Below are 12697 nucleotides of genomic sequence, written 5' to 3' on the forward strand. Positions count from 1 at the left end.
AATGTCAAGACGTAAAAGGCCCTCTAACCGAATGAAGAGCATTACGAGGGTAATATGCGCATGCGTCTCTACACGCGGCGCAGCGATGGCGGAGAATTTGAGTTGGAGAGCTCTTCCGACCATTCAATGTTCCATTTTTTATCACTGTAAACTGTAAAAACGTCTTTTTTTCTTTGTAAATTGTAAAAAGTCCTTTTTATTTCCGGTAAAACTGTACCAGCTAACCCCATTGCCCACCCTCTATACAGACTGAAAGGCCGGAACGATACGAACAACACGTACGCATGGTGTGTACATGTATCAACCATATATCAACTTCTAACTGAAAAGCACAAACTAAGCCAGTGCTCACCAGCGGCGATTTATTTAATCCCACATACATGCAGCGACGACCCGTATTCCTGTAAATCAGAACACAGCAACAGCCATCGGAAGGTGCTCAACAGTTTTCAAGTTCTTATTTGCATATCATAAACAACCAGGTGATGTTGACCTCAACATCCGTACGTCAAGCTATGAGTTTCCATTAAAAGTATGCATTCAAAATATAGCGACATTTAATAAATTGAGAAATATCACAGAGTGCTATTGTGCATTAGGTGTGAACCTTACTACTAATTCAGCATAGGAAGTCATCAGTAAAGTTCTGGATTAAACTTTCTAAGAAAAATACTCCAATTTGTCATTTTGCGATTAGGAATTTGTTGTTGTCCAACATTGAACTGTACACATTATAAAAGCGTTATTCATAGCTGTTCTAATTCAAATTATAACAAATTCCCAAAAAACAGGTTATGGTATAAACTTAGATACAAATTACATGAATATATAAAGACACAAAGCACGGGGTATGAACTCAGGATCACGACAAAGGGCTTCGTCACTGTGAGCAGACGTGCTCCTCAATACGCCACTATGATACTAACCTGAACGCGGGCCCACAGTACAGAAATTGTCATGTTTAATATATTCAGAAGATGACGTAACCATGTAGTCATTTTCATGAATACTATATGTGTCGTGTTCGATAAGTCGTCCTGTACAACGCATGTAAAATATTGTATTTACACGAAATCCGGATGAACGTTGTGTGACGACTGTGGTGATTTGAAAAAAATGCAATGTACTCCACTGTTGAGTGTTTTGAAAACTACTACAATTTCGCCTCAGTTCCCATTCATGATAAATCATGATCGAGCCATCGAATTAAAAATGGAATGTCCAGCAAGTTTTGGATCAAAGCAAACATCTAGACTTTTGTGGCTGCAAACACACCACCTATAGTATGCAAAATTGCAAAGAAAACAAACCCAAACTGTTCCCGATTTAAACGAAAATATTATTTATTTATATAACCTTGCAAAACTGTGTAAAGCGTTCGAACAAATGGCCATTTTGCAATTATTGTATATTATTCTTGAAGTAGAGCTCCGGAGTGTTAACAGTGTGAATAAACACTACCTTGATATTTTACTTTTGCTCCAAGTGCTCACAAACCTGTCTATATCATATATGGCCTTCGTTGTTGCTTGCTTGTGTATATCTGGTCATATTAAAGTTGCATACCGACTTTGCAAACAAGCTAAAACATTAAATATGTTGAAATGATTCTGTTTAGATAAAAAATACGATATATTAAAAGTGAATATAGTGCTCTAACCTTTCCGTATATTCCATTTTGAGATTAATTGAGGTCTTATTCCATAAACAAACTTATCTTCAATATAATCGACCTTCAAGGACAGGCAAAGCCTTTTAACTCCATGAGTGCGTCTTGTTTACAAATACATGTATAGCTTAATTTTGGAAGCTCGCTCAAGAATTAAATTCTGCAGCTATAATTTCTGATTACACATCCGCAATCTCAACATTGGGTGGTGAATATATGGATCAGGGGGATCGTAATTCACAGATTTGCGAAGCCTGAGTGAGAATGCAGATTTAAGTAGTACAGACGACGTAATTTGAATCGAATACAATTATAATATGATTAAAATAATTATAATTGCATAAAACATTATTGTTATTCTTCGTACAAACAGTTTTCAATAATATTGGGGAAGGTCAATAGCACTGATACAAAGTCATGTCATGTTTGCAATTGACATGAGAGTAAACGGAGAACTTAACTGTAATTAGACCATGTTTTCTTTTAATTTGACCGACGTTATGGGGGCGGGTCGATTTCTGAACTTGAGCCTGGTTGACTCCACAGAAGATATCCCATAATATGTTCCACCATGCAAGTCACCAACTTGACTGCCACGATTACCCCTAGTGACGTTATATTGTAAAGTGTTCGCACGACAGACATGACAAAAGATCGATGTAAAATAGAATGCAACGGCCGGAGAAACAGGATCACATTCTGTCAGGTTGTTACGTGTCTCTGCATATTCGTTATATTCCGCTTCACACAACATTCAATGTGACTATTTCAAATGTATGGTTATTTTCAGTATTGTACATTTCGGTTCAGACAACATTCAATGTGACTATTTCAAATGTATGGTTATTTTCAGTATTGTACATTTCGGTTCAGACAACATTCAATGTGACTATTTCAAATGTATGGTTATTTTCAGTATTGTACATTTCGGTTCAGACAACATTCAATGTGACTATTTCAAATGTATGGTTATTTTCAGTATTGTACATTTCGGTTCAGACAACATTCAATGTGACTATTTCAAATGTATGGTTATTTTCAGTATTGTACATTTCGGTTCAGACAACATTCAATGTGACTATTTCAAATGTATGGTTATTTTCAGTATTGTACATTTCGGTTCAGACAACATTCAATGTGACTATTTCAAATGTATGGTTATTTTCAGTATTGTACATTTCGGTTCAGACAACATTCAATGTGACTATTTCAAATGTATGGTTATTTTCAGTATTGTACATTTCGGTTCAGACAACATTCAATGTGACTATTTCAAATGTATGGTTATTTTCAGTATTGTACATTTCGGTTCAGACAACATTCAATGTGACTATTTCAAATGTATGGTTATTTTCAGTATTGTACATTTCGGTTCAGACAACATTCAATGTGACTATTTCAAATGTATGGTTATTTTCAGTATTGTACATTTCGGTTCAGACAACATTCAATGTGACTATTTCAAATGTATGGTTATTTTCAGTATTGTACATTTCGGTTCAGACAACATTCAATGTGACTATTTCAAATGTATGGTTATTTTCAGTATTGTACATTTCGGTTCAGACAACATTCAATGTGACTATTTCAAATGTATGGTTATTTTCAGTATTGTACATTTCGGTTCAGACAACATTCAATGTGACTATTTCAAATGTATGGTTATTTTCAGTATTGTACATTTCGGTTCAGACAACATTCAATGTGACTATTTCAAATGTATGGTTATTTTCAGTATTGTACATTTCGGTTCAGACAACATTCAATGTGACTATTTCAAATGTATGGTTATTTTCAGTATTGTACATTTCGGTTCAGACAACATTCAATGTGACTATTTCAAATGTATGGTTATTTTCAGTATTGTACATTTCGGTTCAGACAACATTCAATGTGACTATTTCAAATGTATGGTTATTTTCAGTATTGTACATTTCGGTTCAGACAACATTCAATGTGACTATTTCAAATGTATGGTTATTTTCAGTATTGTACATTTCGGTTCAGACAACATTCAATGTGACTATTTCAAATGTATGGTTATTTTCAGTATTGTACATTTCGGTTCAGACAACATTCAATGTGACTATTTCAAATGTATGGTTATTTTCAGTATTGTACATTTCGGTTCAGACAACATTCAATGTGACTATTTCAAATGTATGGTTATTTTCAGTATTGTACATTTCGGTTCAGACAACATTCAATGTGACTATTTCAAATGTATGGTTATTTTCAGTATTGTACATTTCGGTTCAGACAACATTCAATGTGACTATTTCAAATGTATGGTTATTTTCAGTATTGTACATTTCGGTTCAGACAACATTCAATGTGACTATTTCAAATGTATGGTTATTTTCAGTATTGTACATTTCGGTTCAGACAACATTCAATGTGACTATTTCAAATGTATGGTTATTTTCAGTATTGTACATTTCGGTTCAGACAACATTCAATGTGACTATTTCAAATGTATGGTTATTTTCAGTATTGTACATTTCGGTTCAGACAACATTCAATGTGACTATTTCAAATGTATGGTTATTTTCAGTATTGTACATTTCGGTTCAGACAACATTCAATGTGACTATTTCAAATGTATGGTTATTTTCAGTATTGTACATTTCGGTTCAGACAACATTCAATGTGACTATTTCAAATGTATGGTTATTTTCAGTATTGTACATTTCGGTTCAGACAACATTCAATGTGACTATTTCAAATGTATGGTTATTTTCAGTATTGTACATTTCGGTTCAGACAACATTCAATGTGACTATTTCAAATGTATGGTTATTTTCAGTATTGTACATTTCGGTTCAGACAATTCGTTATGGTTATGCAATTGAGCTATTTTTCTAAACTCGTATTCCAGTCGGACAGACAATAAAGACGTTACATGACATTCCAGCATATAGTCACGTAACAATATAAAGAAAGGCTGTCATATCCGGTTCGTGGTGTGTGTAAATCAAGTTTAATTCTGGTCTAAGAATCTAGGCATGCCTACAACACATTGATCGCGACCGCTGTAGGTCTGCGAGCTCAAATCTTACACGAGTTTGAACACCAACAGGAGGCCGAGCCTCAATGGGGAGGCCGAAATCATTAATCGAGTTTTGAACGAATACGACGTTATGTCCAGATCACTAAAAGTTTCAACGGACTCCTTGGTGAAGCTCCCCATGTGTTTGGAAACGCAGAGATGCCGAAGTAAACTGTCCTTGTGACAACAAATCCAGATCACGTGATTTCAGACGTGTGATTTCTGTGACGACTGAAACGCACTACTTTTCGGAGCTTTTCGTTTTCAGTTTGTACATAAACAATTTAAAAAAAAAAAAAAACGAAACTGGAAACGTGCCTGGAAAATGGAAAATTTAACGTCCGAGGATTATCACGGGTATTACCAAGTCCGAACATTTCAGTTGGAATTCTGGCAGCGTTTTCTAAAATTAATAGGATGTAATGTTGCCAAATGACTGTTAAATCATTGTGGTAAACGGATTTTTACTTTCATGCTTCAATGAACGCTTATGAGCTGGTTTGCGCATTAAAGCTTTCTACGTCCAGAATGGGACTTAATATTGTCGAATAGGTAACCTAATAACTAACTAACACAGAGTTTAAACGACAATTAAAGTGAAAATTAAACAATTACCTCAAATCTATCTAAATCTATCAGATTTTTGCAACGCGCGTCATTCATTGCGATCAGTTACTAGTATTACGTCACGGTGGGTTGTGCGGTTTCGCAAGCGTTGGCGCAGTTATGATGTAGACTGCGGACGGCAAGAGAATCTCCCCTTAGGGTGACCGAGTCTAACATCGTTAATTATATAATTGGAGCCTTTTACCTTTAGTTGTGTGATTAAATTGGGCCTGTGGGATGACTGAGATGACTCCAGCTTAGCGTAGGTCTGAGCGCCGAAAGAAAACGTAACACGGTCGTCTAAACCATATAGTGGGAATCCTTGTCGATATTTTCTACGGTTTTATTAACACAAGTATCTCGTTTGGTATATGCTGGCAATAGCCACCGATCGAACTACCATACCAACAAGACAATGAACCATGTTGTTGATGAACTACTAGTGTTTTTTTTTTTTTTTATGTCAAAAAACGTGCTCTGATCAGAAACTAACCCATTGTTTCAGAACACTATAGTGCGCCTGTGTGATTTATTTTACATTAGTACCTAATACAACGCATTGGAAAGGAAAACACCGTCTTCCAATGCTACGATGCGTCTCTAAATAACACACAGCGTACATTTCACTAAGTTACATTGAGCACTAGAGTATCGTATATAACTTACCTTCGCGGCACAACGAAATTCAGATTACGAGAATTAATTCCGTGAACGTCCGATGTTTTTATTTTGTTTTTAGTCAGTACGAAGTCCCCTGTTAACATTCACAAGTGCATCATGTTTTGACACATCCTTTTTTAAATCCAATTCCAGACGATCCCGTGGATCCTCGATATGTACGGTATGTCCAGTGCTCTCTGCTCAGTAAACATTCGACGCTTAGTAAGAATGGGTAGGCGTCGGTTAGTCACCACTACCAGCTCTTCCGGCGGCTTCTGTGTAATTCCAAAAAGCCGAGCTTCTATTTGACTGAATCATGACCGCGTACAGGCTCGCAAAATAAGCGTGAAAGACTAACACACGTTCTACAACTGAATTGCGTTTATACGCCGTCAATTCCTACGGCTAAGTATAGCGATCATTGGCTGATATTGAAACCCAATACGGAAGATTCATTTAGAACGAGTGACATGCCACTGTTAAGAGACTGTATCCTCCACATGCCCGGCGAGAGATCGAACAAATAAAATACAACCCGAGATCCGTTTTAGCATCGCTATACCACGCTGCGCCAGAACACACGCCCAACGAAGCCGCCTCGAGCAGAATTATTTATTCGTATTAGCTTTCACGGACGGTTATGGTCTACGTAATCTTTTAAACTGCTTTTAAACAAAATCCTCGACACTAAAAGATGCGCTGCCGAGATTCGCGAGATTGTAAGTTATCAGTCCCGCACTTAAATCCTTGTCCCCTGAATGACACCATCGCTGTAATTGCAACATACACCTGATTCCGCGTCCTACCACGAATGATGTTGTCTCAACTTCAACGGGAAACTCTACACGTAATATTGTGACCTCTTTGGGTCACTGGCGTATGAATGAATCTTCCCTAGGTGCTTTTCTCCCATGTAAATTTCATTTATAAATTGTTATGAACACGATCGACGGGAATGACAAGTGACCAATTTTTATCGATTAATTGTGTTTAAATGACGTAATCTAGAGAGTGGCATTGTTCCCAAACTCTAAATGATGAATGAACCAAAAATGACTCTGTACATTAACATTGATTGACTACTATTGAGTTACGCGTATACATCATAAAGCTGGGAGGCATCCCCATCAAAGACTATACGGCAAAACATCACCAACCCCTGCAAATGCGGGGAAATGTATCCGAGGATCTTGCAACTGGGCCTCCAGTCCACGCCGCGGCACGTGATATACAACAAGGAGGGAGTTGGACAATCAGTCACGGGGTTCCATCACGTATCGCGCCATCAGCGCAATCGAACTCCACCAATCTTCTGTTCCAGACATAAATTTTAATCAAAGAATATAAAACAAATCGGCGCGCGTTGGAGATACGTTCTGTTTTCACGAACATAAAACCATGGCTCGTTTTCTCCCTGACAGAACCCGCAGACAGGTTGATCATTAACGTAATAGCTCGTCTGAGACTAACATAGGAAGTGCGCATGCGCAAAACAGTAAAGCTGATGCGATCCGATGATATACCACGAGAGTAAATTTCATTAACCGATACTATAATTTATAGAGATTTGTTTTTGGTGTGTTTGTTCATTAACGTTAAAAGGCCAGGCTACATCCGTTCGAAACTAGACGATTCCATGCTCTTTTTGTGAAATTAAAAAAAAATGGGACATACATAATTTGCTTTTGCCAGTGTGCAATCGCTTTGTAGTTCAAGTTCAATTTATAGCTTGAGAGATCTAGAGAGCACTCCTGAAAGAAGTATTCCGAGCAGCCCATTGTGATAGTTAAGACGTTTAATTACGTTAAAATACATTATTTATCGCGTAGCTATAAAGATCGGCGACAGCATTTCATTATTTTTGCAACGTTTTCCTTGTTTAACGAAAATTGAGATCGAGAGTGGTCCATTAACCGCACTGCTAAACATAACGAAGCAGATTAGAATATCACCAGACCTCATACTAAGAATACAATAATAACATTCAAAAAGTACATGATTCGTTTTGTTTCAACTACAAACAAAAAATCAGAAACGTGTGATAGAAACTAAATTCTCTTTGTTCATAATAACAAGAGTCACGTGATACAATATTCATGATTGCTCTTTACTGAATCATTTCAATTACGGGCACGTGATTTGAGTTCGAGGTCAACCAAGAAACACTTGTATTATCCGCAGTTGGCTGATCCTGACGTGTGAGCAAATAGTGCAAAATTATGATTTCAAATAATCTGTTATTTTTTTATTTTGATGCCAATTTGATTTTTTTGTTCAGTTTTCTCAACTAACTAATGATTAATTTCTCATCGCAACGGAGACTGCGCAAAGATATATTAACAAGTTGTTATTTTTTCTGTGAAAAAGAAAATACTATTTTGCGTACTGAAAACATTTAGTTTTTTTTTACGCCGTGAGAACCCGAACAACAACACAAACATAAATTTCCGTCCGATTCACACGTAAAGACTAAAGCGTGTTAACGAAACCGAGGCCTCCAAACATGATGTAACGATACACGAACAATCCATTGAACAATCCGCGTTTACTTCTTGGATAATTCTGGGGCCAACATTAACAACTGAACTGGAACGACGACTTAGTGTTATTGTTACATATCAGTATTTCTATAAATTAAAGACGACGCCATCTCAATACACAATTTAAATGAAACAATGAAAAGGCTTGTTTATATCACGCAGCGGTTCTGACCGTGATTGAACAGGAAAAATAATTTAAACACTGGTAAACGATCCTAGTCGTACAGCTATCATGTACATGTCTTTATAATGCTTAAGATAATTATTCTAGCAAGCTTTAATAAGATTGTTATTAATAAATATACACAGTATAGACAACTTAATTAGTATTTAAATAGAATTAATTAGGTCAGCGGCAACCATACAATCAATCACTGACAGTCGAGTATAATCAAGCGAAGTACTCATCGTATTGATATTCTTATACACATTGAAACTACTCGAAACCAGGTAGAAGAATCAGTGAGGTGAGAAAAAACGAACGAACATCCCGGAGCACAGTTATATAACCTCTCGTCGACACAGGAAAGTAACCGGAGATCGTTTTACCCGCCTTCCATCGAAGTTAATCACAAAGTGCGAAACTACGGTTTAATATTTCACCATTTGTGCGTGCAAGTTCTCTGGGGATTTCGTCACATAACTATAATAGAGTTGGTATTTTAAGTAGCTACAATTGGGAATATAGATGCAAGTAACAGAGAGTTGGGTATATAAAGCTGTCATCGCGAGCTAGATCATGACTGCCGTTTACGCAATTATTTTATAAACAAATGTAATGAGTTTACCATCCCAACTAAATGAACTTAAAAAGAAAGCAGCAAACATTTTGATGCACATGAGTTGTCACATGCATAGATCTGAAAATTTTAGTGCTGCTACAACTTCCTCACATACGAGGATGTAAAAATATAAGGTTGCACATCGAACGAACCGAAAAGTTTAAAAGTGTGCAGATTTTTGCAAATATATACCATCAGAGAAGTTCAAGTCCCAAAAATGAAACCTTACTGAACCACGCTGTCTGTGGCAGTATTGGGAAGGTTGACCTAGTAGCGTATTACTTCTAAATAGGCCTATCAATGTTAGCAATGTTTTGGCAATAAACATATCTCGTATGTATTCATCAAATGAGTTAACGAAAACGCTAGAGCGTACGCATGCGCATTGAGTTACCTGTACGTATATGTACTTAAAACACACGGAAGGGTATACATTGCAAAACTATTCAGTGTCCAGTTTTACCCTATGCTATTGAGTTGTATACTCCCGAACCACGGCAATACGAATTAATCTGAACATGTGTAGTCAGTCGCCCACGGAACGTTTCCAGTTGAATCATAATAATGGATTTAATAAGATAAAATTAATTTAATTTTATCTTATTAAATTTATTCTAAAGACTTGTAAGTTCAGTTGTGTAGGATATCAGAGTACAGACCCTAACAACAACCGTTACTTGGAACGGCGGTATTAAATAGGAAAATGCATATTTTTTAGTAGTTATGATTACTATGTCTTGATGACAATCCTTATTGTGTGTCAAGGACTCATATAATGTCCGATAAAACTACTATTTCATTGCAATAACAATATATGTTATTTCATCCTTGTATGGGTGCAGAAAGACTGCAGACATGCCGATGAAATATAAGTTCCCTGTTATTGCAGAAATGAATGAATGTATAATTTGGCATATTTGTTACAATGTAACAGAAATCTATCGGTCAGAGAAGGGAGGATCAGGCGGACGAAAACTGATCCCGCGGCTAATTTAGCGGGAATAAGCTCAGATATGTAGATATTTTCCCCTAAAGTCACGTTTCCCTAAATTCCACAATTTTGCCACAGAGTTATTTCATGATTATGTCACCATTTTGAAATACCCCTTATAATCTACATATATTCTTAGCATACTGTAACACTTGTCTTTAAGTTTATAACTAGCATGTTATTTTAGCTAATTTAGCTACTAGTAATCTGTAATTTCGCTAATTCAAGATGTCGCTAATTTAGGATAAATTATTCTCACAATGGCAAAATGGCATGTAGCTATTTAAACATGTTTTACAGTATTTTTGGCGGGTTATACTATGCTCGGTGCTACTCAGGAAACTTTATTCTCCGACGGATTAACTGCGTTATTCATTAGTTGGGCAACCCATAAAATGGATGACACATACGCGATGTAACATGGAATAATAATAAGCGGATTTCCTGCATAGCTCGGAGTACGCGACGGCAGTACCATGTGTTGTTTAGCCAGATGTTGCGTCATCATACTTGTATTACAAAGTGACGAAAGAGAGAATGTTACCGAGGACGAGGATGATGTGTGTGTCATGTGACCTTTGGTCTGCACTTTAACGAATGTTTGGAAGTAATTGACACAGGAACTGGAAGACAACGATCATTGTAAAAAAAAAAAACTTGAAGATGAACTATGTTATTGTCAAGGACACCCAAGTAATCCACGTGCCACACGCACAAAATGTGTGCTCATTCGTTTGCTTGTGTGTTCCCCTCCGATGCGCGCGACAGTAGTTAGCTGCGCATGCGTCACGCTGGATCATCATGATACTAACGACCAAGTAGAAAAGTAATATTACAAAATGGTCGGATCGAGTTAAATGCCCCATGTTTTCGCCATGTATTTAAAGCGATATATTATGTGATCGCCATGCGCATATTTCCATTGAATGGCACAAGCCAACAACGAAATAAAATACTCTCCGTCGGAGTTCTTCTGACAATAGGGGGTAGGACAATTTTAATGAGTTTCGTCTTCAGAGAGATTCCATTACTACAATTAGAATCGTTCAATGAGGAGTATTTAAATGCTCTCTTCGACTTCATGACAGATTAAACAGATTTAAAAAACGACTATTTTTCTGTTCAATGATCATAATAGAACACATTTAACTGAAAGGAATCTGTTATAAAGTCACTGATTACTATTTTACCGCCAGTTACTATACTTTTTACGCTTCAGTTAAACTTTTAGTCAACATTTGACAACAAATTACGACCGAATTATACCTATATAAAGCCGCCGGGGATGTTTTGTTCATTTGGGGGCCAAACGGCGACCCATAAAGCAAAACGGCTGCTTTGAGTTCAAGCAACGGAGAGTCGTTAAGTTTAAAGAACTTACACACTGTGCGTCAGTGAAATACACTCGTATTATTTCTCTATAAGTAATTTACAAATGATTTTAAAAGTATTAAAATGGATTTACCTTCAACTTTCGAAACAGAAATGAGATGATGACTGCGCCATGCTGCTGCGTAATACAGTGATCTCTATGATCAATCCATTCACGTAATGAAATAAGTTAAACTATAGTGAAACTAACGATGCCTTTCTCTATTTACACATATTATGAAGATGATTAGGAACGGTTAGAAACATATACTGTTCAACTAACATGTCGGGAATGTAGATCCTTGAGAAGGGCGCCAGCAAGCGTCGGGTAACGAGAGAGCCTGCGAGAGGAAACCAAGAATTCCGAATTATGCCGTTATGGGTTGAAGTAAATTATAATTCGTTAGAGGTTAGGCCAGACGTGGTGCTGAATTAAGGTCACATAGTTTCACAGAGACAAAGACAATAACTCCATCGCGCTCTTGTGTCGAAGCGCTTCTGTGGCGTAAATGGGTGTAAAAAAAACATCGTCAACTTGTTTTGATATGTGGTCCATCAAATCCGTCAAAACATCGACCCTGTTCTATGAAAACTTTGGGAAAAACGGCTTTTTATGGCGAAAGAGACATTTTTTTTAGGATTTTTTTTCAATTTTTGAAATCTAATTTATGTTCAGGGTTTTTCCCCCCAAAAATGTTGACCCGTATATGAGACATTTTAGGGAAAAGTAATCCATCACACATACTTTTCATACCGAAGGGTAGACCTAGTCAGATCCCGGCTATTTCATAAAAGATAATCCCGTGGTGAAAAGAAGAATACCATAAATTGAAAATTCTTAAAACTCGCATCATAGACGATTGAAGTCACCAAAATTTCATACAGCGGAAATGGATGCGATGACTAGAAATTATACGGTATGCAAATAATTTCACTAAACCTCAGAAAACCGTATCCGAAGCTACGGATCGACCACTATTCCAATCACGCACTGCTACTTAGTGTACAGTAACTAATTTCACATGGCAA

General features: G+C 36.8%; 1 protein-coding gene across 1 annotated transcript in view; it reads right to left on the bottom strand.

The window, feature by feature from the left end:
• The window catches only part of LOC100374057 (neuronal acetylcholine receptor subunit beta-4-like), a 39433-nt gene extending 27587 nt beyond the window's left edge, over nt 1-11846 (bottom strand). The window contains exon 1 of the mRNA XM_078009151.2: nt 11763-11846. The gene's annotated coding sequence lies outside the window, so the exon portion shown is untranslated. The remainder of the gene's footprint in view (nt 1-11762) is intronic.
• Nucleotides 11847-12697: the final 851 nt, after the last annotated feature.

Source organism: Saccoglossus kowalevskii, chromosome 13 (assembly GCF_978046115.1).
Source record: "Saccoglossus kowalevskii chromosome 13, keSacKowa6.1, whole genome shotgun sequence".
Lineage (NCBI taxonomy): Eukaryota > Metazoa > Hemichordata > Enteropneusta > Harrimaniidae > Saccoglossus > Saccoglossus kowalevskii.